At 42.0% G+C, this 19,008-nt stretch overlaps 1 protein-coding gene across 9 annotated transcripts in view; it reads right to left on the minus strand.

The window, feature by feature from the left end:
• Window positions 1-19,008, minus strand: part of LHFPL2 (LHFPL tetraspan subfamily member 2) — a 285,866-nt gene that overhangs the window by 74,643 nt on the left and 192,215 nt on the right. For 6 of the 9 annotated variants that reach the window (XM_055536651.1, XM_055536653.1, XM_055536648.1 and 3 more), the window contains one exon: window positions 15,435-15,492. The gene's annotated coding sequence lies outside the window, so the exon portion shown is untranslated. Of the gene's footprint in view, window positions 1-760; window positions 1,762-4,229; window positions 4,765-6,135; window positions 6,253-15,434; window positions 15,493-19,008 lie in introns of those variants that run through there. The other 3 variants (XR_008698773.1, XR_008698772.1, XR_008698768.1) reach the window with 3 other exon arrangements.

Below are 19,008 nucleotides of genomic sequence, written 5' to 3' on the forward strand. Positions count from 1 at the left end.
TGTCACTAAGACTGCTGTGTAGCAGAACAGAACAGACAGACACGAAGCAGAGAAGGATTCTTTTTAAAGTCCACTAAGCACTGGATTCCACCTTTTTTTTCCTCCCCAGGAACTTCCCCAAGTAATGAAGGTGGCCTCGTTCACGCTTGGCTGGCCACAGATTTCCGTCAGATTTTTGTTTTCTTCCAGATCTGAGTGCATGGAAAAAGTACCGTAATTTCCTATGGGCCTAACTATAATTCTGTGGGCTGATTAGCACTGAGGAAACCACGAGCCTCTGAGGAGCCTGGACAATCCATCTGTTCCATTTGTTCCCGTTACTGGCTTATCACAACCTTTGTGACTAAGGCATGATATGTTATTTTAGGAACAACATCTAGATACCTCGCAGAGATTCCCTCTACATCTTCCCTTCCCCATTTCAAAAACAGTTGCTAATTTCCAGTATTTTTCAAATCTACCCTGACATCGATCAGGCACTGACATGACTTAAGCACTTTCTGCTAACAGTCTCCGCCTGCGCTTTGTCTCTGACCACCTCAAGCGACCTAGTCCATCCATGAAACAACGTAGTCCACTAATAACCTGGAATTTTATTTTGCTGAGTTGTTCTAACAACAACAAAAAGAAGGTTAAATCAGCACACACTGTTGGTGCCCTGGTCGTACCCGCCTCAGCACCCTCTCCCACACATGCACACAGCAAGGACTCGGGGCCTTCCCCTGAGGGTTTTCTTCTGACCCCTGCAAGAAACGGACCTTAAGCTCTGGCCTCAGGAGCAGCTCGCAAGGACACATGTGGGCTGGAGGAGACATGTGCCAGTGTTCAGGCCCCTCAGATGGGATGTTTCTGAAGACTGTTTCTTAGAATTCACTAGGGATTGAGCAACCTGCTCAAGAGCACCCTTTTCTTGGCTTTCTTCTCCCCACCTCACATGCCTAGGTCCCCTAAAAATGCTTTTCAGGATAAGCTCCCAGGTAGCTTCAGTTCAGTTCAGTTCAGTCGCTCAGTCGTGTCCAACTCTTTGCGACCCCATGAATCACAGCACTCCAGGCCTCCCTGTCCATCACCAACTCCCGGAGTTCACTCAGACTCACGTCCATCAAGTAGGTGATGCCATCCAGCCATCTCATCCTCTGTCGTCCCCTTCTCCTCCTGCCCCCAATCCCTCCCAGCATCAGAGTCTTTTCCAACGAGTCCACTCTTCGCATGAGGTGGCCAAAGTACTGGAGTTTCAGCTTCAGCATCATTCCTTCCAAAGAAATCCCGGGGCTAATCTCCTTCAGAATGGACTGGTCGGATCTCCTTGCAGTCCAAGGGACTCTCACGAGTCTTCTCCAACACCACAGTTCAAAAGCATCGATTCTTCAGCGCTCAGCCTTCTTCACAGTCCAACTCTCACATCCATAGCTTACTTGTGTTTAAATCTTTGTCACAGGATCTGTACTGGGGGAACCAGATCTAAGGAGAGCACCAACTTGATATCGATAAGGGAAGGCAGAACCCCAGGACATCCCATATTCATGTACGGTCAATATTCATAGTAAATAAAATATCATCATGGCATATTCGTGCTGAAGAACCTTTCCATGTCTTGGTCATAAGGAGCCTGACAGCCTCAGGAAGCAAATGGAGCTGTCTTAAATCTCTGGGAATTAGTGTATCATATGTGTTCAAAAGACTGGATTTCAGTGGTTGTTTCCAGATTCCATGGTATTAAATTTCCTTTTATTCTTCCCAGCACCATATTTTCAATAAACCCTGGAAAAAAAAAACAAAAAACTACCCCTGGGTAAGGATATTTTGCTATCTTAACAGTCTTTCAATCTTTGGGAGATAACTCACCATTATTTTCATTCTCCAAAATATTAATTTTACTCCCTCAAAGAATCTTATTAAAATAACTGCATTTCTTGCCTGGGAGGTGAAGTTGAAAAGCTAGCTAAAAAGGATAATTCCAATATTACAGGAAAATAATACACATGGAATATGGAAATAATTAAGACCCAAAGAAAAAATGTCAAACCCTCAAGTCAAAAACACTTTAATTAGAGAATAATGCCAAGGGCCTCTCACTTGACTAATATGTGTTAGACATTATTCAAGGTGTAGTTTGCTTTAAGCCATGCAGGTAGGTGAAGAATTCACATTTCTATAAAAGATAAATTAATGGAGGATGATTTACTTCACACAAAGAATAAATATTCCATTACAATGCTATGCCCTGAAAAACATAAATTTTATTTTTTAAAAAACCTGACTTACTTATTTTTAAAGACTGTCTCTAACTGAGAAAACATATATCATTCATTCACAGCATGAAATATCAGCTAGGGCAGGGTGAGAGGGATGCAGAAGAAGGATAGGGAGGAGGCAGCAGCAATTAGAATCTCATGTAACCCATGGGGTGTTGTCTGTGAGGGAAAAGCAGGGTCTCAAGATGCTCCCCAGGTGTCTGACATGGAGGATGAAGCACGGGTCTTTGTACCCGAAGAGAGAATCCAGGGACAGGGCCAGGCAGGGAAAGGGAACAGGTCCACCTGGGGGCACACTGCATTCGAAGTGCCAGTGAAGCAGCAGGTTCCTAAAATGGTCCTGATGCAGGAAAGGAATACAGATGCAGACGTAGAGAGTGAACTTGTGGACGCAGTGGGGGAAGGAGAGGGCAGGATGAATTGACGGTAGCACGGACATATACAGCAGCTTCTTCCCTGATGGCTCAGCGGGTAAAGAATCCGCCTGCAATGCAGGAGACCCCGGTTTGATTCCTGGGTTGGGAAGATCCGCTGGAGAAAGGATAGGCTACCCACTCCAGTATTGTTGGGCTTCCCTTGTGGCTCAGCTGGTAAAGAATCTGCCTGCAATGTGGGAGACCTGGATTCGACCCCTGGGTTGGGAAGATCCCCTGAAGAGAAAGGCCACCCACTCCAGCATTCTGGCCTGGAGAATTCCATGGACTATATAGTCCATGGGGGTGCAACGAGTCAGACACGACTGAGCAACTTTGAATGGACATATACAGACTATCATGTATAAAATAGATAGCTAATGGGAACCTGCTGTCTAACACAAGGAGCTCAGCCTGGTGCTCTGTGATGACCTAGAGGGGAGGATAGGAGAGGGTGGGAGGGAGGCTCAAAGCAGGGGGGGATATATGCATACTTTTAGCTGATTCATACTGTTGTACAACAGAAACTAACACAATATTGTAAAGCAATTATCCTTCAATTTACAAAGGAAACCCACACCAGGGGGAGACCCCCCACAGGCAGGAGGCTACACGGGTCTGCAGCCTGGAAGAGGGGTTTGGACCCGGGAGGTTTGGCCTGTGGACTGTGGCTAAAGGCACGGAGCAGGCTAGAGAATTTGGATACTGCAGGAAGATGCAGGAGAGAAAGGGGTCAAAGACTGCCTGTGAACAATAATAAGGGGCAAGCAAGAAAAGTCAGTCAAACAGCCTGAGAAGAGGCATGAGCAGAAATGGAGCAGGTAAGCATCACTTGCAGGAGTCAACGCACACTTCATCATGAGCCAACATATTGTGTATTTATTATTCCTCTGTCAACAGGTATTATGCCAGGCCTGACTGGACAAGGTGCAGGGTGGCGGCCACAGGTCTGGGGGCTGGAGGAGACAAGTGCTCACTAGGTAGAGCTGGCTTTCCAGATGCTGACTGTCACAACTGACAAGCCACATCGCGACCCCCGAGTGTACTCTCTTTGACACTTCCACACTTGATTTCCCCTCAAATATGGCCAATTTTGTGTGCAATTAACAGGCTTCCCTGGTGTCTCAGAGGGTAAAGAGTCTGCCTGAAATGTAAGAGATTTGGGTTTGATTGCTGGGTTGAGAAGATCCTCTGGAAAAGGGAATGGCTACTCATTCCAGGATTCTTGCCTGGGAAATCCCATGGGCAGAGGAACCTGGCAGGCTATAGTCCACAGGATCTCAAAGAGTCGGACACGACTTAAACAGCTAACACTATTAGTGAGAAGACACTAGGCTCAAAGTTACACATTCCAATATATCCTTCTAGGAAAATGGAAAAAAATTACAGATGTCCCAACTGTCATAAATGACAATTTGACCTGAAAAGGACCATAAACGAACAATCACAAAAGAGGAAAAAAAAAAATGACTCTTCTACTTATGAAAAACAATCAATTTTATTGGTAGTAAAAACAGTAAAATGTGAAATGACATACCATTCTCACTTCCCAGAGTGGCAAGATTTAAAGATGTGATCACCTCTAGGGTGTGCCAAGGCAATTACTCTCTTATAATGCCAATGAGAGCCCAACTTTCCTGGATAGATCTTAAAAACTGAACTTATCTCTCTAAAAGGATAATCCAAGTTTATATTTAACACCTTAAAAAAGCAGAAAACGCCTTGTCAAAAACAAAAGATTAAAATGATTTAAATATATACCCTAAGACAGAATATTCAACCATTGAAATTGTAGACAAACTTTTTATGATATGGGGAAATGCTCATAATATTAAACAAAAAAGTAACTGAATATAAAGTTGTATGCAGAGTAAGTGCTCAGTTATGTGAAGAAAAGAATGCACAAAAGGAAACTTGGCCTTTACTCTGGCAGTGGCGACACCCAAGGGAACTGGGGTTTTCCTTCTTGCTTATACTTTGCCGTATGAACGTGGATTATTCTGATAGTCAGGAGAAATACACATATAAACATTCTCTGGCAATTCTAGTGCAGCCACAAGTCCGTAAGAAGGCTGCGTCCCTTGGTCCACCTGAAACTATTAATACCACAATACTGTTAACCGGCTATACTCCCATATAAAATACAAAGTTTTCCTTTAAAAAAAAAGAGAGCTATGTATATTAAGGCTATTGCTTGGCTTCAAGAGTATACCAGTGTTCAAAAGCACATGGAAGACTGAGCTGTGACCTTTAAGCACATAAAAAATCATCTTTGCTTTCAGATGTACCTATGATATAAACATATTAATACAAGCACAAAACACAGACTATCAGAGCAGCTAGGTAAAAACGTACCTCTTGGTGTTTTGCCCAAGTGACTTTCTCTGTACCAAGTACCAATTATTAGTCCCTCATGTCTGACTCTGTGTGAACCCATGGACTATATAGTCCACGGGATTCTCCAGGCCACAATACTGGCGTGGGTAGCCGTTCCCTTCACCAGGGGACCTTCCCAACTCAGGGATCAAACCCAGGTCTCCCGCATTGCAGGCAGATTCTTTGCCAGCTGAGCTACCAGGAAAGCCCTGTTATTTGCTCAGTTGTGTTCAACTCTTTGCAACCCCATGGACTATAGCCTGCCAGGCTCCTCTGTCCAGGAGATTTCCCAGGCAAGAATACTGGAGTGGGTTTCCTTCTCTAGAGGATCGAACCTGAATCTCTTATATCTCCTGCATTGGCAGACAGATTCTTTAACACTGAGCCACTGGGGAAGTCCGATGTGGGGTATAAGTGGCCACTAAATGGGCTACGCTGACCTTGAACAGTGACGAGGAGTCCATGACCGCAGGTGGTCACCACACCAGTGGTCTGCGTCTTTCCAGCTCACAGTCACTCCATGAATAGTAGGAGAAAAATGGACTGAACGTCAACTGAATAAGAAATGTAGCTCGAGAAAGAAGCAAGGAGAGAGAAATGAGGCACTGCACCAACTAGAGAGAAGTCAGCTCTTTCAGATTAGCCACACTAGATTTCCAAAGTGGATTTGCAGTCATATTTGCCTTCATGACCTGTGAGTTAATGACAGGAAGTGTCCATTTCCTAACACAACTTGGCTGTGCATTTAGTATAATTTGGACCCAAATCAGGTACATTTCCAAGTCCACCTGAGGTTGCCAATTGAGACTTTTCCACAGGCTGCCCTGGGCTGGTAACACGAGATACAGAGATCGGGGCCAGTCCCACCTTTCCAAGCTGCCTGGCCCCCCGACCCTATGCCACCTGGTGAGATGCTGCCCGTGGCTCAGGAGATGCTGGTGTCTGTAAGGACAGGTCCACTGGATGACTAGCGGTCCCCCATAGCATGCAAGCCCAAGAGAGAAAAAAGAGCACAAACATTTGGCTTTGGTTACTGAATCAACCCCAGATGAAATGTAGATTAAATCAATATTTAATTCAGAAGTCAGCTCCTGTGAGAAAATCATGACAAAATTTCAGAGAGTGGAGAGGGTGTTTATGGGAGCAGCACCTTGGAACTTCAGAGCTGTTTTACTGCCTTCTTCAGTGGGAAGAATGGATTGCTGTGGCTTAACATGGGAAATGATAAAAAATAAATAAATAAAATGCATGTGGCTACTATTTACCTGTATTAACAAGCTATATATAAAAGCACAAATACATTTTACGGTGACAATGAGGAAGACACTCTGCACTGTCCCAGGGTATGTTCATTCACCTGAGGTCAGTTCATCTCCTTCCTTTCAAGGAACAATTTAAAGAAGGGTTCAGGATGGGGAACACATGTAAACCTGTGGCGGATTCATTTTGATATTTGGCAAATCTAATACAGTTATGTAAAGTTTAAAAATAAAATAAAATTTAAAAAATAAAAAAAAAAAAAAAAAAAAAAATAAAGAATGGATCATTAAAGTAGAAAAGCTTTCTGCATAAGGATGGGATATTTCTTCTTGGATATACAACAGACAAGAGAGGTACTGGTCGGAACCAAAACAACTTACTAGAGGATTTGCAAATAGCCTTTTTCATAGACACTTGATCACAACAAAACTATATGTTTATATTGTATGACTGAGTCTCTCTGCCGTCTGCCTGAAACTATCACATTATTAACCAACTATACTCCAATATAAAATAAAAAGTTAAAAAAAAACTATATGTCTACTAACGTGAGACCCCAATTGTCCTTGTGGACCAGTTCCATCAGGTGGAGAACCAGAATTCCCTGTAGAATAATCCGTCAGACAAAGAACCAGAATTCACAGGAAGACGGCCACATCAGCACGGAGACGAGTTCCTTTCCACGTGGGGAAGCATGGATTCTTCCTTTTAACCCCTGGTTTCACTTCCTCTCCCCAGTGCAGATGAACTTCCTACTTCTCAAAAGAACTGAAGCCACCCTGTGAGAATTCTCTTAACATCTATTCCGTGTAAATGCTTCAGTCTTAGCAATGGCAGCCCCACCCTCTCTATGCCAGAGAGCTGCCCAGTCTCTGCCCAGAGCTAATCCCATTCCCCTTCCCTTCACCCCCGCAACCCTCCAGACTGTGCTTCGTCACTTAGCTACAGCTGGCTTAGTTGCTCCTCAGCATGTGAGATCTTAGTTCCCCCATCAGGGATCCCCTGCATTGCAAGGGGGATTCTTAACCAGTGGACCAGCAAGGAAGTCCCTCATGGTGCCTTCTCAATGTTCAACCTCACCTCTCTGCTTAAAAGAACCTTCCTGGCTCCCCAAATCATAAATGGGTTATATTCAGGTGGTTACTTAACTTATTATGGTGATCATTTCATAATGTATTTAAAACGCGGTCCACCATGTTATTTACATGAAACTAACAAGATACTGCACATCAACTTTTTTTTCAGTTAAAAAAAAAAAAAAGAACAGTAAAAGTCAAACAACAAAGTGAGTGAATATAATTTGATTCTCACCACTGGTATCTGAGAGTTCATGGTGTTCCACACTCTTGTCAGGACTTGCCACTATCAGACTTAAAATTTTTTGCTCATCAGGTAGAAGTGAGTTTGTATCTCATGGAGGGGTATGTATTCACATTACTCACAAGGTTGAGCAAATTTTCATTTTACTGGTTCCTTGTGGTTCCTCTTCATGAAGCGCCTGTTCAAGTATTTCACCACTCTTCTCTACTCCTGGATTTTTGTTTCATTTGTCAGCCTATCCTCCTTATTAATTCACAGGCATTCCTTACATATTCTCCTTTGTAAATTTATGAGTGTTTTAGATATTTTATCTTTTCACACTCTATATAGCCTTAAATAAAGTTCATAATTTTTAATGTAGTCAAAGTTATTGTTTCCTATGTGATTTATGCTCTTTGTTTCTAGAGTAAGGATTATTCCCTACTTTGTGTAGAAAGTGAAGTCATTCAGTCGTGCCCGACTCTTTGCGACCCCATGGACAGTAGCCTGCACCAAGCTTCTCCGTCCATGGGATTTTCAAGGCAAGAGTATTGGAGTGGGTTGCCATTTCCTTCTCCAGGGAATCTTCCCAACCCAGGAATCGAACCCAGGTCTCTCGCATTGTAGACAGACGCTTTACCGTCTGAGCCACCAGGGATAACTGAACCTACTTTGTGTAATGAGGATATTATTAAACAAACATATTTAAAAACACAGGCCATATTCCCAAAAGTCCTTTATAAACTAGAAGCTATACTTAAGCCCACAATTATGCCTCGATTTCACCAACATTTACTGTATATATAACATGTGTCAGGCACTGTGCTGGGCCATCTATAATGTACTGAAGTAGAGTTCTCTTCAGAGAATGTCACAGAACCAGCGCCACAGTCTAACCATCATTTATCCTCCACCCATCCAACAGATGCTCACTCAGCACCTAGCATGCATCAGGCATTGTACCGGGCACAGACAGTGCAATAAAAGACTCAGACTAGCCCTCAGGAGGGTCATAGTCTACCCAGGGAAGCTGCTTTTCATAGAAAGGGAATAATTCTTTCCTGCTGGGAAGAATGCTCAGGACTCTCCTTCAGACACACATGCTGTCTACAGCCAGACTTCTTACCAGAAAAAAAGGCAATTTGTCAACATGCGAGTAACAGAAATAGAGAAAGAACTGCACTCAGTTCAAGTCTTCAATGCATTTAATTACTTTGATTTGCTTTTCTTAAATCTTGCAAACCAGTGTCTATTTATACTTTATCACTTTCTATTCAGAAAGCATATATTTTGTCCAATCTACACTCAGTAAAAAGAGAAGGCTTATTATAACCTCTCTCACTAAGTCTTCTCCTTGCCTATTAACTGCTTGCGAGCTGCTGGCAGAAATGAATTCTCTTAATGTATTCTAATATTGGAATTTAAAAACCTCAATGTCGTAACAGTTAACCTCTGCAAGGAAAAGCTACCTCTCTTTAGCTGAAGATTCTTCATGAAATTTGATAATGGTTTCTATCTAATATATAAATATCAACCCTGCTTAGTTCTTGGAGAGACTTTACAGTACTGGACAGTAAACTCTCCTTCACTTCTTCAGTCTGGCAAAGTATGAGGACAGCAAGGTACTCGCCATGTGTATCAACCAAACGGCTGCAGGTGTGACAGATCGAGTAAATACAATGGAAAGATTTTACAAGGAAAGTGGCTGGTGTCGTTGGCACTGACTATACAGGGACACGATCAGAGAAGTTTGGAAACCCCAGCACTGTCCCACTGTGACCCAGCCGGGATGAACCGGACCAGTACGATCCTGAACCTAACACCCTCCTCCCCACCTCTTAGAGCACACTTCAGTGTCACCAAGGGCATACATGTGAGACACAATATTGATCACTTTAACTGTACTACCTTCTCATGTTTCATGCAAAACTAGTACAACTAAACTTCAAGCCAGCACTTACTCCCTTTCTATTTCTGGTACTACAGGACCAGTACAGTTAAGCTTCTGACATAGTTCCTGGCTAAATATTTGTTGAAACTATCTAACGTTTGTGTTAGAATACTTTTATTCATTTCTTTCAAATTCTTATTTATGTCTATTACTTTATTGAATAAATGAGAAAAATGCCTTTTAGCAACGTCTTAAGCTGGTACAGAAACAGAATTAAACATTCAGGTTTAGATATGTCCAGTAAGTTAGGCAATCACTTTATCTGCTTGTTTACAATGTTTCAGGGCTTCCCAGGGGGCTCAGTGGTAAAGAATCTGCCTGCCAAGCAGGAGACTCAGGTTCGATCCATGGATTGGGAAGACCTCCTGGAGAAGGAAATAGCTACCCGCTCCAGTTGCACTCATCTCACATGCTAGTAAAGTAATGCTCAAAATTCTCCAAGCCAGGCTTCAGCAATATGTGAACTGTGAACTTCCAGATGTTCAAGCTGGTTTTAGAAAAGGCAGAGCAACCAGAGATCAAATTGCCAACATCCGCTGGATCATCAAAAAAGCAAGAGAGTTCCAGGAAAACATCTATTTCTGCTTTATTGACTATGCCAAAGCCTTTGACTGTGTGGATCACAATAAACTGTGGAAAATTCTGAAAGAGATGGGAATACCAGACCACCTGACCTGCCTCTTGAGAAATCTGTATGCAGGTCAGGAAGCAACAGTTAGAACTGGACATGGAACAACAGATTGGTTCCAAATAGAACAAGGAGTATGCCAAAGCTGTATATTATCACCCTGCTTATTTAACTTATATGCGAGTACATCATGAGAAACTCTGGGCTGGAAGAAGCACAAGCTGGAATCAAGATTGCCAAGAGAAATATCAATAACCTCAGATATGCAGATGACACCACCCTTATGGCAGAAAGTGAAGAAGAACTAAAGAGCCTCTTGATGAAAGGGAAAGAGGAGAGTGAAAATGTTGGCTTAAAGCTCAACATTCAGAAAACGAAGATCATGGCATCTGGTCCCATCACTTCATGGCAAACAGACAGGGAAACAGTGGAAACAGTGACAGACTATTTTTTTGGGCTCCAAAATCGCTGCAGATGGTGACTGCAGCCATGAAATTAAAAGATGCTTACTCCTTGGAAGGAAAGCTATGACCAACCTAGACAGCATATTAAAAAGCAGAGTCATTACTTTGTCAACAAAGGTCCATCTAGTCAAAGCTATGGTTTTTCCAGTGGTCATGTATTGATGTGAAAGTTGGACTGTGAAGAAAGCTGAGCACCGAAGAATTGATGCTTTGGAACTGTGGTGTTGGAGAAGACTCTTGAGAGTCCCTTGGACTGCAAGGAGATCCAACCAATCCATTTTAAAGGAGATCAGTCCTGGGTGTTCATTGGAAGGACTGATGCTGAAGCTGAAACTCCAATACTTTGGCCACCTGATGTGAAGAGCTGACTCATTTGAAAAGACCCTGATGCTGGGAAAGATTGAGGGCAGGAGAAGAAGGAGACGACAGAGGATGAGATGGTTGGATGGCATCACCAACTCAATGGACATGGGTTTGGGTGGACTCCGGGAGTTGGTGACGGACAGGGAAGCCTGGCGTGCTGCAGTCCACAGTCCGTGGGGTTGCAAAGAGTCGGACACGACTGAGTGACTGAACTGAATTGAACCCACTCCAGTATTCTTGCCTAGAGAATTCCACGGGCAGAGAAGCCTGTGGGCTACAGTCCATGGAGTCGCAAAGAGCTGGACACGACTGAGCAACTAAACGACGACAGTAAGAGGAGCGTGCTATTCACTACAGGTAACTAAGTCACGGATTTCTCCCGGATGACAGTTCCTAAACCGACCTAAACTGACAAGACAAAATGTGACCCAGGGAACAAGCCATTACATCAGATGTAGAGCCAACAATCATCGAAGAAGGAGAATATTTAGCTGAAAAACAGTGTTTGAGTTCATATTCTGGTGGGTGGCTGTAAGTGCCTCCCTACCCCATTTCCTAAGAAGGCGGAGGGGAAAGACTACAGCCAAGACGTCTAAACAGAGCCTCAGCCTGAATCACATACGGTACAGGTAACACGTCTGCTAGGTGCCATTTTTCTTTCTCCAATTTTAAGTATTTTTAAAAATTCCTCTAAGCTTGTTACTTGGTAGACTATAAACAATACCTTAGAAGAAGAAGAAGAAGAAGAAGAAAAGCCACTTTCATAATCTGCAGTCTATTGGAAAACCTTGTACTTCACTTAATAAATGAGAAATTATCCAATTCTTTCAAGGATCATCTAGAGCAGCATTGTCCAATGGAATTGAGCACGTAGTACATTATTTTGAATTAATTTATTTCCATAAATCCTATGGAATTATGTGAGCACGTAGTACATTATTTTGAAATTTTAGGTGCAATATTAAAAAAGAAAAGGAATTAATTGCAATAATATTAACTCAAGATAAACAAAATATTATCATTTTCATATCTAATCAATATAAAAAGTATTTAAAATGCTGACATATTTTTTTCTAATACTTCAAAATATATATTTTGCATTTACAGCATATCTCAACTCAGGTGCTAAATTTTCCTCGGAAGCACTTAATCTAGATTTATATAATTCATAGTTGAAAAGCAGACTCCCAGTTGTTCCCACAAATACATAAAAGCTTACCAATAATTGAGTATCAGCTCTAAACTGTAAAAGAACTGAAATGAAATAAAAAAAAATTCAGTGCGTCAGTCACACTAGCCATATTTCAAATTGCTTAAAAGCCAGATGCAGCCACCATGTTGGACAATACAGATCTAGAGCTTTCACTTTGCTTATCTGGTCAATTCTAGTAAGAGTTCCCCTGGACGAGGAAAGATCTGTTTACTTGTGAAGAAAATCCAGGAAGAACAAATCCCAACGCTCCCCGCTTCTAAATGAGCGAGTATCACATGGCAGGATATAGTCACTCTCAGTCTATTCATGACAAAGATGATCCTCCCTGGTCTAGACTAACATAATATGATAGAAACGGCAGTTCAAGAAGTTGAGGTTCAAACAGGAGACGTTTTAAAACCATGGATATTCTTTGGAGTTGGCCTCTCTGTCTCCCTTCTAAAAGGATCCCAGCAAAGTTACTGGCATGTTTCTTGAGATTCACTAGGTACTTGTTCTGTACACCCTGCTCTACACATAATCATTTAATCTCACAGCAGATCTATGAGATGGGGTGAGAGCCAGAGAGGGTGTTAATAATTTATTCAAGGTCATATACTTAATGATAAATTGCAGATCTAGGATTCAAGCTCAGAAATTCTGACTAGATTAAAAAAAAAAAAATGCCTGCCATTAGAAACCCCCTCATTCCAACCATATATCCTAAGTTCCTACTTTTCAAAGGCTCTGCATAATTGTCCTGGACTAGGCAGGGCAGAACAGAGTGGGGATCAGCTTTCACTTTACCAGTGAGGCACAGGAGCTGTCTGGCAGAGCCGACCTCCTCACCCTACATCCAAGACATCTGGTATCAGGAGCCAGGCCCAGGGTGCTTGCCATCTACAGTGTACCAACACACACTGCCATCTTTGCTACGTTCAGTCTTCCAAACCAGTTTGGAAGGAAGTCATATCCACACATGAAGAGATGAGGGTTCCATCAGGTAAAGAAGCCTGTCTTCGGTCACATGGCCAGCTCACACCACAGCTGGAATTCTAAGCCAGATCTGTGTCCGGCCAAGGTAGAGTCTCAGCCTAGGGCCTCCTGATGTCAAGGCTCTCCCCAAACCACAAAGACTCTCTCTGCTTCAGAGAAACCTTCCACCAAGCTGATATAACATGAGTGATTATAGGTCACAGAAGGCAGGATCAGATTTCTTTGTAATTCAGATGCTGTTAATCAGAGTGGTTGTTCTTATGTCCCTGATTTGATAATGTTTTATATATTTATACAGGATGAATCCACAATTCAAAAAAGAAAAAGAGAGATACACAGCAGGTTGGTTTTATCTGGTTAAATCTTCAGAGACAGGGATTTCAAGGGCATACACATCTTAGCTGTTGAAGGCGCTGGCAGAACGGAATTGGCTTTTCCCCGGAGCTGGACTGAACAGGCCAGCCTGGCACTGATCCAGAGTGACAACTCACAGAGGGGTATTAAATCATCATTGAACACCTCGGAAACATGGAGCCACTTAAGTTGGGGGTACACTCAACTCCTCACATAACGGGCAAAATGGCAACCAGACCTGTTTTCACTCAAGGAGACAGTGCTCTGAATGGAAATAAACACTCCTCAGCAGCACAGGCCTGTCTCTGTTGAGAATATTCCCCTCATAGAGCCATATGAGGAAAAGCAGGCCCCACACCCACCAACCCCATGTCGCCTGGCTGGCAGGCCTCTGCAAACCTGGATCTGAGCAGTGCATGGCAGACTGTTATTATCACCCAGCTTTTAAACAGGTTTCTGAACACCTGGTTCAGAACAGCACAGGTAATAAATCCCTTATTTTCAACATTCAGGAAGAGGTATGTATTTTTCATTAGTAGTCTTTGTTAATAGTTTCTCCCACCCCCACTAAATAAATACAGAGCAGGTATTTAAAGATGATCAGTTTGATAAAATGCCAACAGGACATCCACCTGTCTTGGGTCAGCCCTGGCTTTCCCACGAGCAGGAACTTTTCTCAAATAATTCCATAACTCATCAGAGCTTACAGTTTCCATTAAAGAAACAAAGAACCAGAAAAACAAGCCAAGCTTCCCCAGCTAACCCAACCAGCAGTCCTTAGGACAGTTTTAAGAACATTTGAGAAATCAGTACTTCAATTCATGATATTAACAGCAATTTTTCCTTCTCCAGAATCGAGAAAACTAAAAAGATAACCTTTCCACAAATGAGATGGTATCTGTGAAAATACTCTGCAAATCCCCTGCACACAGCGGACCCTCCTGGGCAGGGTGTCAGTCAGCCCGAAATACATAGCAAGCACTGCCTTCTCGGCCTGAGTCCCACCTGGAAGTTCGTAACAAGAACAAGGACCCTTGAGCAGCAGTCCCCAACCTTTTTGGCGCCAGGGACCGGTTTCATGGAAGACAATTTTTCCATGGACTGAGGTGGGGGTGGGAATAGTTTCAGGATGATTCAAATGCATTACGTTTACTGTGCATTTTATTTCTATTATTAGGACATCAGCTCTACCTCAGATCATCAGGCATTAGATCCTAGAGGTTGGGGACCTGCCCTGCAGGCCAGGTTGAACAGGCCTCTGCCCTCTGAGAACCAGACTAGAGGAAAGTCTTTGAGAATGATTATTATTCCACTGCCTTGATTTCATTGAATGCATATTGTAGGAGGTTACTCAGCCTCAGTATTGTTACTAATATTCTCTCAAAGTGATGTTTATAAGTTAAAATCTATAGAGTTAATCATAAATCACTTATTGTTAGTCAATTGTTTTCAACTTCTATTTAAGCAAATCCTCTACCCAAGCTGTCTTCAAGTGATACAACTGGGTAATTTGAATTAGCCATCTCTTCTTCCCCTTTCAGAGAGAAATGATAACAAAGGGTGAATGGTCCACAGAGAAGCTCAAAAAGAAAGACAACTTAAAACCAGCTTTTCCCATTATAAAGAGCCCTGAAACTTGTTTATAAATGGTGACAGAACAAACCATGTCAGATTGAAGTAAGGAATTTACAACATTAAACTTAATAGCATTTATGAACCTTTACAGAGTCCTTTACAACATTCGTGTATGTCCATCAAAGTGGTGTATCTAGCAAAAAACAAAAATAAAAAAAAACTAGGGCCCAAAAGTTTGAAACACTGTACCTCTTTCAAGAAGTAAGTTGCTACCCACCTGGAAAGGGCATCTGATTTCATTGACTCACCTATTATATCTGTAGGAATGCTAAGAAGTCTCAATGAGCAACTTCAGAAAACTGCCACCTGGAGAAACAAATTGAACAAAGAATTACTTTTTACTTTAAACACACAAGGAAGACTTACCCTGCAATTTTATATCTCATTAAAATATGTGATGTTTCAAACATAGGTCCCCGGGATGCATATAAAGTTTGGCTTGTATTACAAAGGAGCCACCCCTTCCTAAGGACACTGATGTATTGACACAAGATCCAAGCCACTGGAGAACCAGAAAAGCTAAGAGCACAGCGAGGAAGGCCCCGGAACACGCACTGTACGGCGTCCTTCACAGCCTGCGGAGGGCACTTTACAAACACACACAAGAGGCCCAGACAATCCAGAAATGAATTGCAGGATGACACAGGAAATTATACATGAGGACTCTATCCTGGCAGCACTTTATATCCTTTTCACTTACTCTGCTGACTTCTTTTAAAGCTAAATTCACTAGCATGTCAATGACTGGAGACATGGAAAAATGGTCATTAAAAGTCTAATACAGTACATAGAAGAAGGATTTTTAATTAGTTTATCTCAAAATCAAGTATTCCTTTTGGTGTTCTCAAAGTCTTTAGGTAAACTTAGAAAATTATAAGCCCATTAAAACGATCATAAAATAGACCAAAATGTCTTTCGGCATTGCTTTGAAATATTAAACATAAATGGAACAAATTTCTAATGTAAAATGTCACAGTTGCCATTTGTTGGGAATGTATTGTACACCCAGGACTGTGTGGCACCAGACAGAGAGCATGTCCATTAACATATGATGAAAGAAGCAGAGAAATCTCCCAGTATCATTGAAAAGCAGGGTTTCCAAATCATGCTCTTTTCACTCTGCCATGTGGTCCCTTGAAAGCACCCCTTTCTCTCTCTCTATGCAGTCTATTCATCACCTCCCCAGATAGAAATCTGACATACCTTTATGTAAAAGTCTGGAAAAGAAATTGACTAGCAGATAAAATTAACCTGTGCTTTATGTATGTTTAAAAATATTTACCCTAATCATGCCCTGTAGGACTATAACATAATACAGTATATGAGTAAAAGCTTACATCCAGATAACTAGGTTAATATATGCAGCATTAACACTAACCCAGACTGGACCTGAGGTTGAAAAGCCAGCACGGGACTCAAAGGCTCCTCAGTCTAAAGAAACCATTTTAGTTCAGTTATAAACTTGAAGATACTTAATAATACTCCTTGGGTTTCAGTTAAGACAAATACACACATAAAAGAATTCTGAACTCATAAGGCCTTTTGTTATATAATAGCTTAGGGGAGTTATGATTTCTTTAAAAAGTTCTTTATAAGTTAGTTACTAGTTAAATTTCAAGCATTTCCCACAGTTTAATTTTACCCCTTCAGGGAACATCGTGGGAAGTCATGATCAGTATTTTTACCTGGAAATAGCTTCTGCGAAATAAGCCAGTAGGCTTATTATGAATGGGTCTGTTAGAAATGAAGTCTTGATCAATGTTTCATTATCTCTAAAAGCCAAATGGGCTACAAAAATACTTGAATTAGGACACTTTCAAATCAAAGATAACATTTAAAAATCTCTTTTGTTACTATAACACAAGCAAAGCTCTGGCCAGTTAAGACAGAATTCTGGAGGCCCTAACAGCAACAGAAAAGGCAGAGTTGAATCTTGTGTGTGCATGCTCAGTCGCGTCTGACTCTTTGTGACACCCTGGAAGGTAGCCCACCAGGCTCCTCTGTCCAAGGGGATTCTCCAGGCAAGAACACTAGACTGGGTTGCCAGGCCCTCCTTGAAGCAATCTTCCCCACCCAGAGGTCGAACCCGAGTCTCTCAAGTCTCCTGCATTGGTAGGAGGGTTCTTCACTACTAGTGCCCTGGGAAAATCATCCCAATCCCCACTTAAAGTTTTCCAAACTCACACCGCAAAGAAAAAAACACCTCTGGTAATACATCAGTTCAGTTCAGTCCCTGAGTTGTGTCAGACTCTTTGCGACCCCATGGACTGCAGCACGCCTAGGCCTCCCCGTCCATCACCAACTCCCAGAGATTACTCAGACTCATGTGCATCGAGTCGGTGATGCCATCCAACCATCTCATCCTCTGTCATCCCCTTCTCCTCCCGCCTTCAATCATTCCCAGCATCAGGGCTTTTTCAGTAATACATAAATTTGGCCTAAGGTCCAGAGAAGTAAGGTATTTGGGAGTAACCTTTAAGTATCATGATAAAGCTTTTCTGACAACCAAGTCACATCTTGTGAAATTACCAAAGTGATCAGAAAGATAAACGATGCCAATTCGGTTACTACATTTGCTTGGTTAAACAAGATGTTACAGTTTATTTTTATTTTTTGATGCTACTTAAAAAAAGTACAGTAGACTAAAAAATGTTATATCAGAGCCCTCAAAAGTTCATAAAAAATATTTAATGTGTTACACATTAGCTGTTGGGCACTGCTCTATTGTGCTTCATGGAAATTAACTCATTTATTTCTCACAAAAACTCTAAAGTAGGTTCTAACCAATGTTCTTTTAAAAGATTAAGCAGACAAAGAGAAGTTTAAAGAATTTTCCAAGAGTTACATGGCGTATAGAAGTGAATATTTGAATTCACATACATTATCATATTTAACAGCTATATAATATAGGCAGGGCAGAAAATTTTAGTCCATTTTAAACCTGAGGGAAATTAATTCTCAAGAGTAATGACTGACTTCCTCAAAGTCACACTGCTCATCAGTAAGTCCACTTGTAGATTAATAGTCCACTGAGCTATTTCAATTATTCCTAGCCCAATAAATGCAGGTATTATTTCTTCTAGCAATAATTCTTTAAAAAAAAAAAAAAGAAAAGAAAAAATTAAACCACTATATTTTTGCTCATGAAGGAGTTAAAAGTTCTTGCTTCCCATTCATCCCCATTTGGTCCCCTGCCCTTTGGTTCCACTTCCGGAGATCAGGAGTAGAAACAATAGCCGCCTTCAGAGCTGGAGCCAGCACCCACGTGACAGGCCCCAGCTCTTATTTATTGAATTGAATTGCCAAAAACAGGAAGCTGAGTTTAAGACCCCTTCTCAGTTATAAATTTCTACAACTTGACATATGCACTGATTTGAATTGTTTCGTGTTACTCTGTAAAACTAGAACCAAGAAGTGTAAATTATCTTGGAAGTTAGGAGACTGGGTTTCAGCTTAACTGAAGAAAGAATGTCATCAGAAACAGCTGTCCCAGCGAGGTCCAGGCTGCCTCTGGGTGGGTGAAGAGGCAGCTGCTTGTGAGCACAGATACCCGTAGAAGGGAAAGCTTCAGTAACCGTCCTTGGCAGAAAGAGGCATTTCAGGGACCCTGTGCAAGTTCACCAAACCCATCCTTGGCGAGAATGGGGCTCCCACAGCAGAGCACTGCGTAAGTTACAGGACACTGTGCAATTCATTTGCTCACTTGATCCACAGTAGGAGTAGAGGTCGCTGGAGTTGGGGTGGGAGCAGACCTTATTTATCATCCCCACTTTACAGAGTAGGCAACTGAACAACTTAAGTTGAATCACACAGTAAATGCTA

This window comes from Bubalus kerabau, chromosome 10, assembly GCF_029407905.1.
Source record: "Bubalus kerabau isolate K-KA32 ecotype Philippines breed swamp buffalo chromosome 10, PCC_UOA_SB_1v2, whole genome shotgun sequence".
NCBI classification, from domain to species: domain Eukaryota; kingdom Metazoa; phylum Chordata; class Mammalia; order Artiodactyla; family Bovidae; genus Bubalus; species Bubalus kerabau.